Below are 17,939 nucleotides of genomic sequence, written 5' to 3'. Positions count from 1 at the left end.
AAAGAGTGTAGGATGGGGGCAGTTAAGTATGGCAGAGGGCAACTAGAAGGCTCAATGAACAGGGTGCTAGGCCTGGAATTAGGAAAACTCGAGTTCAAATCTGGTCTCAGACACTTTCTAACTGTGTGATCCTGGGCAAGTCACTTAACCTTGTTTGCTTCAGTTTCCTCATTTGTAAAATGAACTGGAGAAGGAAATGGCAAACTACTATCTTTGCTGAGAAAAGTCCAAAAAGGGTTTGTGAAGAGTCAGACATGACTGAAAATGGCTGAACAACAAAGTATAGCAAAAAGAGCCCTGAATTTGAATCCAGCAATCCTAGCTTCCAGTCTCATCTCTGCCTAGATCAGTGTATTAAACTTAACTAGAACTGAGACCACTGAATTACACTGAAGGATCCCTGTGGCTATATGTCGACTTAGAAACTCACATAAGAATATTATCTATGCTCTATTGCATTTTTATTTATTCTGTTCAGTATTTCCCAATTACGTTTTGATCTGATTTGGCAGCACTCTTGAGCTGTCCACAACGGAATGTTTGACATCTCTGGTCTACAAAGTCTCTAGGACTCCTTCTAACTCTATAATTCAGTTCCTATGAAGGTAAGGAAAGGCATAAGGCATAAGGGTGTGTTGGGTTTTTCTGGCAACTGAGGAGTAGGGATGTTTAAATGGCATGGGGGCAGAGTTAAAAGAAAACTATCTTTCTCACAATTTGACCTAAGGCTGCCCCACAGCCTTGGTGCTAACTAGCTAATTCTTGGTAATATTATATGGACTTTTCCCTCCCTTCCATGGAGTAGCCCTCCTAAGAGGAAGGATGGATAAAGAATGCACAGTGGCAGTGAAAGCTCATGAGGACGGCTTTTCCATTTGGAAGAAAATGAGTGGGTAACTCATTCCATGGTTTGAGCTGTACACCTGGTGAACTCTATCCCAAGCACCAAGGAAAGGTACAGGAGAAAGAGAAGGACCATTCACTCTCCCTGAAGAACTTACATTAGAACAGGATGACCTGAAGGATGGAGGAAATGAGTCAGGGATGAGATCACCAAGGGGTTTCTGGAAGCCCATATATGAGAGCTCCAAATTTAAGTATTATCCAGACCATCCCTTCGGCAGGCAAAGTAGCTTGACTTGCTCTAGCTTCTCAGCAAAGACCTCCAAACTCATCTCCAAAGTGATTTGATTCAATCAAGCATTCATTGAGTGATTACTATGTGTCAGGCTCTTTGGGCCTAGTCCTGAAAGACAAGAAAGGAGCATTGAGAATTTTGAATCTCATTAAATGTGTTGCAAAGCTGTGGTACTAGAAGGAGGAAAGGACTTGCTCAAAGTTTGAAGAGAGAAAGAACAGAAGTTCAAGGAAAGAGAAGGAAAGATATTGGAGACCATTAGATAGTCCAGAACAGTTAAGAACAATGCCAAGGAAGGAAATAGTAGGTTACTTTGCTGGATTGAGAAGTATAGAGCTACTTTCTGCCTTCCCTTCCGCTATTCTAACTCTTCACCATGTCTCTCTACTAGAGCATTGGATTTGGAATCAGAAGATTCTAGATTTGAATATAGGCTAACTTACTTGCTACCTGTGTGACCTTAAACAAATTACTTTGTTTCTCCATTCCTCAGTTTCTTCATCTGTAAATTGATGGGGTTGGGCTAGATGAACCAGCTCTATCTAAATCCAACTCTTAAACATGGGGATCTTTGATGGAAAGCTCTATCAATGGGAGAGAGGGCTAAAAGGATGAGAGTCATAGGATCATAGATTAGAGTTGGAAAAGTCCCAAATGGGTCACTTAATTCAACCTTTCCATTGCTTTACAGATGAAGAAGCCAAAGCTCAAAGACGTTAATTGACTTGCCCAGAGTCATACATGTGGCAGTATAAATGAGATTCACTGGGGTAGGACTGCATTTGCAATCAAGATCCCAAGATCATTCCAAGAATTTAGAAGGACTTCTAAGAGACAGATTCAGATATCACCTGAAAACATAAGTGAGCAAGTCCTGGCACTAGGCTAGATAGTTTCCTCTGTTCTCTTCTTGACATACACATAATAGAAAGATGAAGTCTTCATTCTCTGTCTGTCTGTCTTTCAGCTAGGTGGTATGATATATAGATCTCTTGGTCTGAAGAACTAAGTTCAAATTTGACCTTAGATACTCTCTAGCTGTGTTACCCTGGGCAAGTCAATTAACCTCTGTTCATTAACCTCAGTTTCCTTAACTGTAAAATGAGAGTAATAGTAGCACCTACTGCCCAGGGTTATTTTTGAGGATCAAATGAGATATTTGTAAATCTTGTTACATAGTGGGCACTTAATAATACTTATTTCCTTTCCCTTCTCTTCCTTTTCTCTTTGTATCCTTTCCCTTGCTTATCACTCCCCTATTCCTCTTTCTGGGAAGCTAGGTGGCATAGTCGATACAGCTCCAGTCCTGGAGTCAAGAAGACCTGAGTTCAAATTTGACCTCAGATGGTCACGGCTGTGTGACCCTGGGGAAGTTCCTTACCTTGTCTGAGCCTGTCTCTGCTCCCTCATTTGTAAAACTAGAGACTAAAGGGACTAGATGACCCCTAAGATTCCTTCTTAGCTCTAAATGCACAATCTAATCCAGCCCTCTCATTCTAGAGGAGGTCAATGAGACCTATAATGGTGGAGTCAATGGCCCAAGGTTGTACAGGGAGGAAAGGACAGTGCTAAGAGAGTAACCAGTCTTCTGGCTTAAAGAGAGCACTTCACCATGGTGACCTGGTATGAAGAAAGTCCTCCATAAATCTTAAAGTTTTCTAGAAATGTGAATTATGATTATTTTCCTCATCTTCTCCCTAATAGGTCTGCATCCCAATGGGGCTCCTCTCTACCTCTACAACTTGGACTCTGGGAGATTCAGATTTCTCAGCTCTACTGGCGTAGGTATATAAAAATAAGTCTGTGCCTCAGGTGAACTGAAGGAAAGAAGGGGTTTATGCACAACTAGAGCAGAAGAACTGGGGAGATCTCTTAGAGAATGTAAGCTCCTTGAGGTCAGGAACTATTTCACTTCTGTCTTTGCCTCACTAGTGCCTAGCACAGTTCTTAACACATAGTAGGTCCTTAAGAAATACTTGTTGGTTTGATTATAATCAATTAGTCATTTCTGCTGCTGCTTGTTCATCTTTCTCAAAGAAGACCACGACAGTAGGACCTATTGACGGCCAATCGATAGGACTTTCCCAAGATCCCAGGATCCAGCCTTAAGCCCAACCACAGGCCAGCCTGGGAATTGAGAGAGTATATCAACTCCTTTCATTACACTCCTCATTAGCATCTCTTGGGAAAAGAAAGACACCTTAACAAGCCTGCTGTGGATTAGGTGGTACAAGTCTCATTGTATCTGTTTTTTCAGATGAGAAAATGAAATCAAAGGAATCCCAAAGCACTGGGCATGAATAGGGAGAGGGGTAGAGAATCCTAGATTCCATTCCCACTGCTGGTGAGGAGGCTACCTAGACAACAGTTGCCCAAAGGAATAATCCTAGACAAAGAAGGAAGTTGAAAGACATTGAGGCTGGTTTCTCAGACCTTACTAAAGAGTACAATTAACCTGGGCAGCACCGGAGGGTAAGTTTGGCCTTGGCCTTTCAAAAACAGAAAAACAATGTTATCATCCTGGCACAGGGAAATTCAGACAGGGAAGAGCGCAGAGACAGGGCAGACACTTCCTTCTTGGAGGGTTCATTCTCATGTGGTTTGGCACTGTCATATCTTCCTTTAATAATGGAAATATAGGCTTGTCTTCCATTCGTTTAAAGCTGGAAATACAGACTTGGCTTCTTCCTACTTCTCCTCTGCCTGACCTCTGGCCTTATGCCCTGCTCCTTGTCCCAAACCATTTCCTGTGGTCAGTCTGGGTCTCCAGTTGTTTCTCGATTGAACCTATGCAGGCATTTACTGTGCTTTTTGGCTCTTTAAGGTCCATGTCCAGCAGCTCTAGCTTGGGATGGTGAGCAGAGGAGGTGGGGAGGTGGAACTTGTGTCTCTGTGGATGGGAAACTCTGTTCACAGAAGGAAGTAACTTACCCAGGATTATTCTGTCAATTATTGACCAAACTAGGACTAGAACCCATATCTCTTCACTCTCAACCCTGGCTTTAACAGTTAACTAGCTATATGTCTGACCTCAGCTTCATAATTTTCAAAATGGAAATAATAATATTTATACTACCTTCTTCACCATGTTGTTGTAAGGAAAATACGTAAACTTTAAAGTGGTATAACAACATAAGTTATCACTATTGTTTCCATCTTCCATGCTGCCTCAGCTTGGAGTGCATACATGCAGTGGCTCCTGGTTGCCTTTGAAAAACTACTATCTCCTCAACCCTACCTAGAGCTAACCTCCTTCTCTAGTCTTATTTTCCATTACTTTCCTTTATGAAGTCTACGAACTCTAACCAAACCAAACTGCCAGCTACCACCCATTTTCCTAATGCCATCTCTTGCCTTGTGCATCTATACAGGTGCCTCCCATGACTAAAATACCTTCCCTCCAGCAGTTTAAATAGTTCTCTTTCTTAAGTATCTATCTCAGGTACCAGCTGGGCCATGAAGCCCTACCTTGTCATTTCCCCCACACAAGCCTGAAAGTGGAAGTCACATTGACTCTGAAATCAAATGACCTTGGTTCAAATCTAGCCTCTGCTGTGTGACCTTGGCCAGATCATTTAACTTCTCTGGGCCTGTTTCCTCATATGCAAATTGAGGGGATTGAACTAGATGGCCTGTGTGGCCTCTTCCAGCTGCAGGGCTATGATCCCCTGATCCTCGCTATACTTCTATACTTGTCCTATACTTCAGACACATATTTGTCCAAAGGTAGTTTACTATTACAGTTTGTGTACTTGCCTAATTTGTCCTACTAGATTGTAAGTTACTTGAGAACAGGGTTTGTTTTTTGTTATTTAATTTGCCTTACATCCAACTGATATTTAATGAATGTTTGTTGAATTGAATTGAATGAGGCAAGTATTTATCTTTTATGAGGAAGAGAAAAGAAGTGTCTTGTGCCAGGCTGATTAAAACATCACCACAGTCTTGACCACTAACTCCCTGCAGGCTGGAGTGGAGATGAGCCAGGGATTCTAAGAGGTAGAGGTGAAGAGGGAGAGCATTCTAGCCTAGAGAACTTGAAAGGAAGACAAATCACTTACCCTCTCTGCCTTAGTTTTCTCATCTGTAAACAATACTTGTACAACCTACTAAGGTAGGTTGGTTTGTTGTTTTGAGAATGCTTTTTTAACAGTAAAATACAATCTAAATGTGTCACTACTACTACTTCTTCTACTGCTACTACTGTTACTACTGCTGCTGCTACTACCACTAGTAATACAACTGTTGCTACTGCTGCTAATACTGTTATTATTACTAACTGGTTAGCTAACACTTTAAAAGGTTTAAAGGTTTGCAAAATGCTTTATAAATACTCTCATTTTATTTCCATAACAACTCTAGAAAGCAGGTACGATTGTTATCCCCATTTTACACATGAAGAAACTAAGGGGAGGAGTCAAGATGGTGGAGTAGAAGGACAGACCTACTCTAGCCCTCCTCCTATAACCCATAAAATATCTGTAAAAAATTACTCTAAACAAATTCTGGAGCAACAAAAGCCACAACTCGACAGAGTGAAACAGATTTCCAACCCAAGACAGTCTGGAAAGTCAACAGGAAAGGTCTATTGTAGCAGGCTCAGAGCAGAGTGCAACCCAACATGGGCCACTTGGGATGACACTGACAGGACTAGAGCAGGCTTCAGGGTGTGGAATCATGGGTAGCAGCTGCAGTTCCCAGATTTCTCAACCCACAAATGCCAAAGACAGCCTCAAAGGTCAGTGAGAAAGCTCTTTCACCTGTGTGAGAAGGGAGCATGATCTGGCCCCAGCCCCGGCCCCAGGGCAGTGACAGCATCCACTTTTGGAGCCCTCTGCCTAAAGACCCTGGGGGAATCAAGCCGATGATCTGGGTCTCAGTTCTGAGTGGCAGCCCTAGGGTGAGGAGGAGCACTAGTGTGGTGGAATTGGTGGAGGCTCTGGAGAGGGAATCCCACTCACAGTTCCAGGACAGAAAAGACTGCTTATGGTTGCTCACAGAACAGAGCGCAGGTCAGGAGAGGAGTAAACTCCTCTCCCTTGATTGTGCCACCTTGGAGGAACTGAGAACTTACAGGTCCCTAGAGTAGACCTTCCACTTGACAAAGGATTCAGAAGTCAAGTAACTGACTGGGAAAATGCCCAAAAATGAGAAAAAAAAATGACTATAGAAGGTTACTTTCTTGATGAAAATGTATTTTCTTCCATCCTTTCAGATGAGGAATAACAAAGCATACCATCAGAGGAAGACATCATAGTTAAGGCTTTTACATCCAAAATCTCCAAACAAATATGCAATGGTCTCAGGCTATGGAAGAGCTCAAAAAGGATATTGAAAATCAAATAAAAGAAGTGGAGGAAAAATTGGGAAGAGAAATGAGAGTGATGCAAGAAAATCATGAAAAGCAAGACAACAGCTTGCTAAAGGAGACCCAGAAAATGCTGAGGAAAATAACACCTTTAAAAATAGACTAACTCAAATGGCAAAAGAAGTCCAAAAAGCCAATGAGAAGAAGAATGCTTTAAAAAGCAGAATGAGTCAAGTGGAAAAAGAGGTTCAAAAGCTCGCTGAAGAAAATAGTTCTTTAAAAATTGGAATGGAGCAGATGGAAGCTAATGACTTTATGAGAAACCAAGAAATTATAAAACAAAACCAAAAGAATGAAAAAATAGAATACAATGTGAAATATCTCATTGGAAAAACAACTGACCTGGAAAATAGATCCAGGAGACATAATTTAAAAATTATTGGTCTGCCTGAAAACCATGATCAAAAAAAGAGCCTAGATATCATCATCCAAGAAATTATCAAGGAAAATTGCCCTGATATTCTAGAATCAGGGGGTAAAATAGAAATGTAAAGAATTCACCAATCACCTCCTGAAAGAGATCCCAAGAGCAAAACTCCTAGGAATATTGTAGCCAAATTCCAGAGTTCCCAGGTCAAGGAGAAAATATTACAAGCAGCCAGAAAGAAACAATTCAAGTATTGTGGAAATACAATCAGGATAATACAGGATTTAGCAGCTTCTGCACTAAGGGATGGAAGGGCTTGGAATATGATATTCCAGAGGTCAAAGGAGATAGGATTAAAACCAAGAATCACCTACTCAGCAAAACTGAGTATAATACTTCAGGGTAAAAATGGAATTTCAATGAAATAGAGGACTTCCAAACATTCTTGTTGAAAAGACCAGAGCTGAAATTGAGGCAAATAGAGTTAAGTGACTTGCCCAGGGTCACACAGCTAGTGTTTGAGGCCTGATTTTAGCTCATGTTTTCCTTGCTGAAGGTCTAGCACTTTATCTACTGTTCAATCAAATGACCATCCTTATTAATACTGACAGTAGTACTAGTGGTTCTATTATTATTGCTACCACCATCAAAAGGACTGGCCCCATTCCAGTTGGTTGGGTAGTAGCTATGCTAGGTCCTGTATGAAATGACTTAAGTCCATCAGGGTCTGTCTTTGATCTCTCGGAGTTTTCTTTCTCCCTAAGTTAAAAAGTAAACTGAGCTACTCAGGACACAAATTATGTAAATGCATTGATGATAGGGAACAGGTAGGTGACATGGTGGATAGAGTACCAGGTCTGGAGTGAGGAAGACTCTTCTTCCTGAGTTCACATCTGGCTTACTAGCTGTGTGACTCTGGGCAAATCACTTAATCCTGTTTGCCTCAGTTTCTTAATCTGTAAAAATGAGCTGGAGAAGGAAATGGCAAACTATTCTAGTATCTCCACCAAGAAAACCCTAAATGGGGTCACAGAGAGTTGGACAAGACTGAAAAATGACTTACAACAAAGATTGATGATATGAAGTAAATACTGACATCACCCATAAAGAAAGGCATAAAGGCATTTGAGGGTAGTGGGGAGAAGCAGTCCATTTCCTGGTTCAACCACGTCTCTGTAACTGTGAGCCAGTGGCTTCCTCTCTCTTGATTTCTTCATCTGATAAAGTTGGGTATCCAGCTTCAGAGAGTAGGCTGAGTCCTGAGACTCAGGGGGGAAAAGGTCCGAGGTTCCCCCACCCCCAGAATACACAGTCCTTCTCCTCATCTACTAAGTACATTTGGAGAGGTTCTGGCAGAAGCCATAGTGCCCACATTGCGGGGGCAAAGCTCCTAGACCTGTGGCAGCCCCCCTAACAAGGAGGTTAAAACTACTAGTGGTGGGGCAGGCAAGTGGGGGAAGGAATGGTCTATGCAACCATAGCAAAAGTGGTGGTCATTAAAGGAAGGTCAGGCAGAATTTCCAGGATGGATTCAGTGGCTTCTAAGTCCCCTTCCACCTTCGTAATTCAGATCCTGGGGACCAGGTGAAGGGGGAGAGGGGTTAAAGCAGAACACTCTTTTTTCCTTTCCTTCCCCCTTCCCCCTTCCCTTAGTTCCTGCCTTTGCATGAGAGAGATTAGTTTCCCTGGGGTTAGAACATGTACACAAAGGAGGAAGAATAAGCACCCTCCAGAGCCATTGTGGAGAATAGGGGAACCACTGGGCTTGAGGTGGAAAAAAAAAAGGAACTGGAATGGTTTTCCACTGACCCATGACCATCACCACCTAACCCCTCCCTGCTGCTCCCTTCCCCCAGCTAAGCCTGACTATCCTACCTCTCATGACTCCAGTCATGTGACCCCCCTCCCCAAGAATTCTAATCTCACTCCCAGTCAATCCTGACCATCTGTCCCCTACAACCATGGTCTAATATTGTGTGAAACCCCTCTCCAGTTCTGATCTCACTCCTAGCCAACCCTGACTATCTCTCTCCATGACTCCAGTTTATAATCTCATTCCTCATACAATTCTGGTCATACCCCCAAGTCAACCTTGACCATCCTTCCTCATGACTCCAACTTGGAACATACTCTGACCCCCACCAACCCCACCCGGATCACAACCTCATCTTGCCTTAAATATCCCCTTTTCACCGTGGTTCCAAACTCAAGTATCCTTTCACACCAGCTCCAGGTCAGCCCTACATATCCCTTCCTTGACTCTAACCTATATTGTAGTTAGCCCCCTTGCCCCTAATAACTTTAATTATACTCTCAGCCAACACTGACCATTTCCCAACCCACTTCCCACCATGGTACCTACCTGTACCTTTCCCATCCCTCATATCCATGCCTGCACCACTAATTGATCACACATGCTCCTGACTATGAACAAAGACAATGTGGTTCAGTGGAAAGGGCAGAAGGTTGTATTCAGAAGACCTAGGTCTAAATCCTCACCCTGTGTCTTTGGGAAATTCACTTATACTTTCTGAGCTTCAGTTTCCTTATCTATAAAATGAGGGGATCAAGGTCAATAATCTCTGACATCCCTTCCGGCTCTAAATCTACGAACCTCTGAACCTCACTGTAACCATTATAATTATCATCATTGATATTCAATACAATAAAGGTTTGTTAAACACCTCCCGTGTACATAGCACTATGCTGGAGTCTAGAGAAGACACTACATTTTAATAAGACAAGTTCCAACCCTCAGGGAGATTGTAGTCCAGGAGAGGATGTGGCATCTACACAAAGAATTCTAGAATGACTGGGAACAGAGCAGACCAGTATGTTTGCGCTCTCTCTCTCTCTCTCTCTCTCTCTCTCTCTCTCTCTCTCTCTCTCTCTCTCTCTCTCTCTCTCTCTCTCTCTTTCTCTCTCTGTCTCTCTGTCTGTCTGTCTCTCTCTATATATATATACACATATATATATTTCTCTCTCTCACACACGCAGAAGTATTATATCAAAGTGTTTTTTTAAGAGTGCTGGACTGAGAAATTATGAAGAAATTCAAGGGAAAACTACATTAAATTCCTTGCCAGTCCATATCACTACCAAGTGCCCGTGGGCACTGGGGAAGGGTCCATACAGAAAAAGCTAGACCAGTAGCACAGCACATGGAAGCCTTCCAGTGCGGAAACCAAGGATGAGCTAAAGAAACCTAGAGTCTGATGGTGTGAATTGGGTGTAGGGAGATGGGAACCAAGACAAGTTATAGTCTTGGATACCTGAGCCAGGGCTCAGGGACCTGCAGAGCCTGGACAAGTACAGCAAAGATCCAGGTGAATCTGGATCACAGTGCCCCTCAGAGTTTGCCTGCAGTGCAATGGGCTGGTCAGCCTCTGTTGAAAAGAGGAAAAAAGAGAAGGAGAGGGGAGGGGAGGGACAGTTAAATAGAGAACAGAGACAAAGACAAAGATAGAAAGATAAAGAGGCAGTGACGTAGAGACAGAGAGAAAAGTGCCAAGATATCAACAGAAAATCATTTTCTCCATCAATGACAGTGGACACCACCCATTTGGTATCTATTATCACAGTTCTTGGTGTGCTAATTGAGGAAGTTAATATGGAACTAAAAAAAATTTTTTTTTAATGGAAAGAGCAGCTAAGACCAGATATTTCTAAGGGGAATGAAGAATTAAATCCCAAGATATTTGTGAGAAAGAAAGATACCAAACAATTAGGGGAAAAATAATAGTTACTATTGTTTTTAAAAGTAATTAAGAGAATATCCATATGGAGTAATGCATCTGTACACTCTTCCATTTCTATATGAGAATAATTTTCATGAGAATAATTGCACATGTATTGAAAACATCTTTGACTTTAAAAACATGCAAAGAGAATAAGCAGATACTGGCAACAAATATTCTACTGCAGATCATATCCTTATAATTACATATTTGATTGAAAAATGCGAAGAATACAAGATTCAATTCTCCTTCTTGTTTTTGTTCTTTATTTAAAAATTTTATTGGAAAAATAATGTCCTGCTTAAAAGGCTTGTATTCCACTAATGTGTCATCCATGCCCAGGTAAAGATAATAGAAAATTCCTTGGGAGATGCAACAATAAAAATACTTTGTTCAGGGTGAGGGGCAGGGGGAGACAAAATGAAAATATAAAGAATCCACCAATCACCTAATGAAAAGATTTCTAAAATGGAAAATCTCAAGAACGATATAGCTAAAATCCAGAGCTTCCAGGTCAAAGAAAAAATACTGTAAATATCCATAGAGAAAGTGTTCAAGTACCAACCGCTAGAGCTAGGGCAAAATTTATTATGCTCCAGATGAACTAAAAAATGCAGGGTTAGTGATCAGAATTTCAGAGAAGGTAACAACAAAAATAGATTTGATTTAAAGTGGTAAAGAGAAATTACATTACACTTACATGTGCAACAGACTATGAATTAATATCAACACTCAACATATAAGAACCAAATGTTAAAGCATCTAAATACTTAAGAGAAAAGTTAACCAGTTCACAGGAAGAAATGGACATAAAACTGTATCTCAATGTATCCCTTCCCAGACCTAGAAAAATTTTTACTAAAATAAGAAAGAAGTTAAGGACCTGAGCAGCATTTTAGAAAAATTCGATAATGACAGATATTGGTGATTATTGAATAGAAATGGAAAGGAGCATACATATTTCTCAGTTTTACATAGCATATTTACAAAAATTGACCATGTACTAGGCATAAATACTTCATAAATAAATAAAGAAAAGCAGAAATATTAAACATCCTTTATTAACCACAGTGGAATAAAGTTATATTAACATGATCATAGATTTAGAGACCATTGAATTCACTCATTTACAAGTAATAAGACCAAAGCACATAGGAGCTAAGTGACTTGCCCAGGATTATGCAGCTAGTAAATGTCTAAGGCTGGTTTTGGACTCTAGTCTTCCTGATACCAGATTCAGTGTCCTATCCACTCTTCATAGTAATCAAAAATTAAATATTAATTGGAGACTAAATAATTTAGTCCTAAAGATTCACGGGTCAAAGAACAAATGATAGAGACAATAAAACAATAAATAATATTATCAAAGAACGACAACAATGAAATTACCTCCCAGAAACTTTTGAGATGCAACCAAAACGTTATAGCCATTATAGGAACATTTTATATTTCTAAGCATTTTCATCAACATAATAAGTAACAGATCAACAAATTAGGCATGAAACTAAAAAAAGAAAAAGAAAACCTAAGGAAATAACAAATTTTAAAATCCCAATTAAACACCAAAGTAGAAATTCTAAAAAAATCAAAGAAGAAATTAGCAAAATAAGAAGCAAATAAAGCCCAAACCATTGAATTAATAAATAAAACTGGGCCTGGGTTTTTTTGGGAGTGGAGGTGGAAAGGAAAAATGAATTGATTAATCATTAGATATTCTCATCAAAGTCTTTAAAAATGAAAAACTAAACCTCCAATGTCAAAAATTAAAAAGGAGAAATTGAATACAACAAATGGAACAGAAATGATTAGAAATTATTTTGCCCAGTGATTTGCCAATAATGTTGACAAATTAAATGAAATTGATGAATATCTCCAAAATATATGATACACAGAATGACAGACTAATAAATAGTGTAAATAACCCAATCTCAGAAAAAGAAATTGAAGAAGCTATAAATGAATTCCAAAAGAAAAAAAAGTCGGCTCAGATAGATTTACAAGTGAATTTTATCAAATACTCAAGAAATAGTTAATTCTAATATTATACAAACTATTTGCCAAAATAGAAAAAAAGGCATCCTACCAAATCTTTTCTATAATACAAATATGGTCTTAGTACTAAAACTAGGCAGAGGTAAAATAGAGAAAGAAAACTACAAACTAATATCCCTAATGAATAGTGATGCAAAATTTTAAAATAAAGTATTAGAAAAAATCTATAGCAGTACATAAAAAGATTATACATTATGACCAAGTGGTATTATTTTTACTAGAAATGCAAAGATGGTTCAATATTAGGAAAACAATAAATATAATAAATCATATTAATAATTGAAACCATGTGATTATGTTGATACATAAAACTCTTTGGACAAAATATTTTGACCTATTACTGTTAAAAACAACTCACTAAAAAAGAATAAAGATGTCTTTAAATGGTAAATAGGATGTTTCTAAAAACCAGGAGCCAAGATTGTATATAATGGAGATAACTTGAGACCTTTCCAATAAGGTTAAGGACAAAGTAAAAATGTCCATTATCACCACTATTATTTAACAGTGTTAATAATTCTGGCTATAGTAATAAGACAAGAAAAAGAGATTGAGGGAATAACAACAACAAAATTTATATAGTATTTTAAGTTTTACAAAGCATTTTACAAATATTTCATTTTATCCTTACAGCGACAATGAAAAATCAGTGCTATTATTATCCCATTGGAAAGATGAAGAAACAGACTAACAGACCAACAGGTTTAGTCACTTGCCCAGATTCACACAAATGGTAAATGTATGAGGTTGAATTCGAACTCAGATCTTCCTGACTCCTGGTTCAGCATACCATCAAACTTCTAGGAAGAAACAAAATTATCTCTTTTTTGTAGATGATATGTTCTCCATAGAGAACCCGAGAGTCAACTAAAAATTCAGCTGAAGCAATAACTTCAGCAAAGTTGCAAGATATAAAGTATTCCCACAAAAACTATCAGCCTTTCTGTATATTACCAGCAAAACTCAGCAGGAAAAAAGAGAAAAAAAAATTCCATCAAAATAATTACAGGATGTATAAAATATTGGAGACTATGCCTACTAAGTAAGACACATGCAAGAATTATACTAATACAATCACAGAACACTTTTTACAGATATAAAGACAGACATTAATAAGTGTTGCTCATAGTTGGGTCATGTAAATGCAAAAAATGATAATATTGCTTAAATTATTTGTTCAGTGTAACATCAAACTACTTAAGGATTTCTTTCAATAAATAGAAAAAATAATAACAAAATTCATCTGAAGACAAAAGGTTAAGAATATCAAGAAAAATAATGAAAACATAGAGAGGAAATGGGGGCAACCAGCATATTTTGAACAATACTACAAAGCAGTAATTATCAAAAGTGCATGATTCTGGCTAAAAACACAGAAAAGTGTATCAGTGGAACAGATTAGATCCACAACATACAGAAACAAGTGGATAATTTCTAAAAGAAAAAATTCATAATAAATGGATTATAACACCCCATGCAAATGTAGCAGCCCTCTGGGAAACCTCCTCAACTAAGCACTCATAGGACTGAGTTGTAGGTTGGTTGTCTGGGGAAGGGAAAGTGACTATAACCAAGTAAAAAGTTACTCTATGGATCCATAATTGCAAAATTATACTTTACATCTTCCCATGGGTGAATTTGTCTTTAATAATTAATCGGTTGACACAATTAGCTTAAAGCAAAGGTATTTATTTAGAAGAGAAGGTAAAGAATGTCTTCCCACCCCCAACCCCTCATAAACCTGGAGCTCACTGTCCCACAAACACAAGGTCAATAGGAAGGGTCCCAGACTTAGAGGACACTGGTAGGGAGCACATTCATAGGCAGCTCACACTTCTAGAACTGCAAGGATAAATGCCCTGTCTCTTCTCATGGTACTCTCAAGCTGCTCCCCAATGGGTGCAGTGTTCCTGATGGATGGGTCACTCATCTCTGCAGCTGAATTCTTTGTTGCTAGAATTTTGTGGTTGTTCAGTCATTTTAGTTGTGTCTGATTCTTTGTGACCCCATTTGGGAGTTTTCTTGGCAGAGGTGCTATTGCCATTTCCTTCTTCAACACATTTTACAGATGAGAAAAATGAGGCAAACAGGGTTAAGTGACTTGTCCAGGGTCACACAGTAAGTAAGTGTCTGAGGTCACATTTGAACTCAGGCCTTCCTGACTCCACGTCACTAAACTGCCCCCAGATGGGAAGACAGCCCTTCAGTTTATAATTCTTGGCCATGATGAAAAGATCTGCCAAAATATTTTTGTGCATATAGATCCTTATTCCTCTTTCTTTGATTTCTTTCGGATATAAGCCTAGTAGTGGTATAGCTAATTCAAAGGTTATGCATGGTTTATAATAGCTAGTATTTATATATACCCCTTTAAGGTTTTCAAAGCTCTTTAGAAATAGCTTCCTTTTATCTTCACAACAACCTGGAAAGTGCTATTATTATCCTCTTTTTCATAAAGGGTAACTGAGGCTGAGACAGGTTAAGTGACTTGACCAGGATCGTACAACTAGTAGGTACATGAGACTGGATTTGAACTTAGTTCTTCCTGGCTCTGCATTACCAGGACTGCCTGCAGAGATGAGGGAGAGAACACTGTCCTCAGAGGTCATCTAGTTCAACCCTATATTACCAAACCCCTTTACACCATCATGAATAAATCTCTGCTTAAAGACCTCCCTCCCAAGGCTCCCTATTCCATTTGGGGTTAGGAAGTGTTTTTTGACCTCAAGTCTAAGTCTGTCTTTCAGAACTTCAACCCACTGCTACTTGTTCTCTGGAGGAAAGCAGAATGACATATCCTTTCAAATACTTCAATTTAATAAGCATTTATTAAGTAACCTACTATGCTCAGTGCCAGTGATGCAAAGGCAAAAACAGAACCAGCCCTTTCCCCAAGGAACTTCTATTCCACTGGGGGAAAACAACATGCATGTAGATAAGTAAATAACAAAGTACATGTATGAAGTAAATAAAAACTAATTTTCATAAGAGACAGGGAGAGCACTAACCCCTGAGGGAATCAGGAGAGGCTTGCAAAGGAGGTGCCACTTATGCTGTCTTTTGTTTTTTTAGTATTCTATTTTTCCCCAGTTATATGTAAAAACAATTTCTAACATTCGCTTTTAAAACTTCGAGTTCCAAATTTTCTCCCTTCCTCCCTCCCCACCCCACCTCCCTCATGAAGAAGGCAAGCAATTTGATATAGGTTATCAATGTATAGTGACGCAAAACATTTCCATAACAGTCATGTTCTGAAAGAAAACATAGACCAAAAAAAACTCTCAAGAAAAGTAAAATAAAAAAAGTATGCTTCAATCTGTATTCAGACGTCATTAGTTCTTTCTCTGGGAATTAATAGCATTTTTATCATAAATTCTTCAGAGTTGTCTTGGATCATTGTATTGCTGATAACAGCTAAGTCATTCATAGGTGATCATTGCACAATATTGTTACTACTTTGTACACAGTACATTTCACTTTTCATCAGCTCATGTAAGTCTTTTCCAAGTTTTTCTGAGAGCATCCTGCTCACCCTTTCTTATATTTCTTATAGCATAATAGTATTCCATCATAATCACATACCACAATTTCTTCAGTCTTTCCCCAATTGATGGACATCCCCTCAGTTTTTAGTTCTTTATCCCCGAAAAGAGCTATTGTAAATATTTTTGTATATATAGGTCCTTTTCCTTTTTATTTTTTATCTCTTTTGGGATACAGATCTAATAGTGATATTGCTAGGTCAAAGGACATGCACGGTTTCATAGCCCTTTGGGCACAGTTCCAAATTGCTCTACCAAATGTTTGGATAAGTTCACAACTCCACCAACAATGCATAAACGTCTCACTTTTTCTCCATTCCCTCCACCATTTGCCATTTTCTTTTTTTTTTCCTATTAGCCCTATTAGATAGTACCTCAGAATTGTTTTAATTTGAATTTCTCTAATCAATTGTGAGTTAGAACATTTTTCCATATGGCTATAGATAGCTTTGATTACTTCATCTGAAAACTGTTCATATTTTTAATTTTTTATCAATTGAGGAATTGCTCCTATTTTTAAAATTTGACTCAGTTCTCTATATGTTTGAGAAATAAAGCTTTTGTCAGAGAAACTTGCTTCAAAATTTTTTTTGGTTACTATTGCTAATTGTATTTCCCTCCATCCTATTCCCCCCATTTAATCTATTATTTCTACCTTTTACTCTGTTCCTCCTCAAAGTGTTTTGCTTCTAACTATTCCTTCCCCCAATCTGCCTTCCTTTCTATCATCCCCCCTTTCTCTTTTCCCCTTCCCCTCTTGCTTTAAGATTTCTACATCTAATTGAGTGTGTATGTTATTCCCTGAGCCAATTCTGATGACAGTGAGATTCACTCACTCCCTCTAATCTGTCCCCTCTTCCCCTTCACTGCAAAAGCTTTTTCTTGACTCTTTTATATGATAATTTACCCCGTTCTACCTCTCCCTTCCCCTTTCCCCCAGTATATTCCTCTACCATCCCTTAATTTTATTTTTTTAGATCTCGTCCCTTCATATTCAACTCACACCTGCACCCTCTGTCTATATATACTCCTGTCTACCCTAATAATGAGAAAGTTCTTATGAGTTACAAGTGTCATCTTCCTACGTAAGAATGTAAATAGTTTAACCTTATTAAGTCCTTTATGATTTCTCTTTCCTATTTACTTTTTTGTGCTTCTCTTGAGGCTTGTATTTGAAAGTCAACATTTCTATTCAACTCTGGTCTTTTCATCAAGAATGCATGGAATTCCTCTATTTCCTTGAATATCCATTTTCCCTCTGAAGAATTATACTCAATTTTGCTGAGTAGGTGATTCTTGGTTGTAATCCTAGCTCCTTTGCCCTCTGAAATATTATACTTCAAGTCCTCTGATCCTTTAATATGAAAACTGCTAAATCTTGTGTTATCCTGACTGTGGCTCCATAATACTTGAATTATTTCTTTCTGGATGCTTAAAATATTTTCTCCTTGATCTGGGACATCTGGAATTTGGCTATCATTTTTTTGGGAGTTTTCATTTTGGAATCTCTTTCAGGGAGTGACCAGTGGATTCTTTAAATTTCTATTTTTTCATCTGCTTCTAGAATATCAGGACAGTTTTCTTTGAAAATTTCTTGAAAGATGATGTCGTCTCTTTTTTTGATTATGACTTTCAGTCAAATAATTTTTAAATTATCTCTTCTGGATCTATTTTCCAGGGCAGTTGTTTTTCTAATGAGATATTTCATATTGTCTTCTATTTTTTTATTCTTTTG

The 17,939-nt window shown here is 38.7% G+C and overlaps 1 long non-coding RNA gene across 1 annotated transcript in view; it reads left to right on the top strand.

The window, feature by feature from the left end:
* Nucleotides 1–6,807, top strand: part of LOC140520234 (uncharacterized) — a 31,615-nt gene extending 24,808 nt beyond the window's left edge. The window contains exons 2-3 of the long non-coding RNA XR_011972433.1: nucleotides 2,843–2,923; nucleotides 6,354–6,807. This is a non-coding gene — a long non-coding RNA (uncharacterized lncRNA). The remainder of the gene's footprint in view (nucleotides 1–2,842; nucleotides 2,924–6,353) is intronic.
* The last annotated feature ends 11,132 nt before the right edge of the window (nucleotides 6,808–17,939 follow it).

The sequence above is a fragment of the Notamacropus eugenii genome, chromosome 1 (genome assembly GCF_028372415.1).
Source record: "Notamacropus eugenii isolate mMacEug1 chromosome 1, mMacEug1.pri_v2, whole genome shotgun sequence".
Lineage (NCBI taxonomy): Eukaryota > Metazoa > Chordata > Mammalia > Diprotodontia > Macropodidae > Notamacropus > Notamacropus eugenii.
The sequence above is the reverse complement of the archived record's forward strand: the minus strand, read 5'-3'. Positions and strand labels throughout refer to the sequence as shown.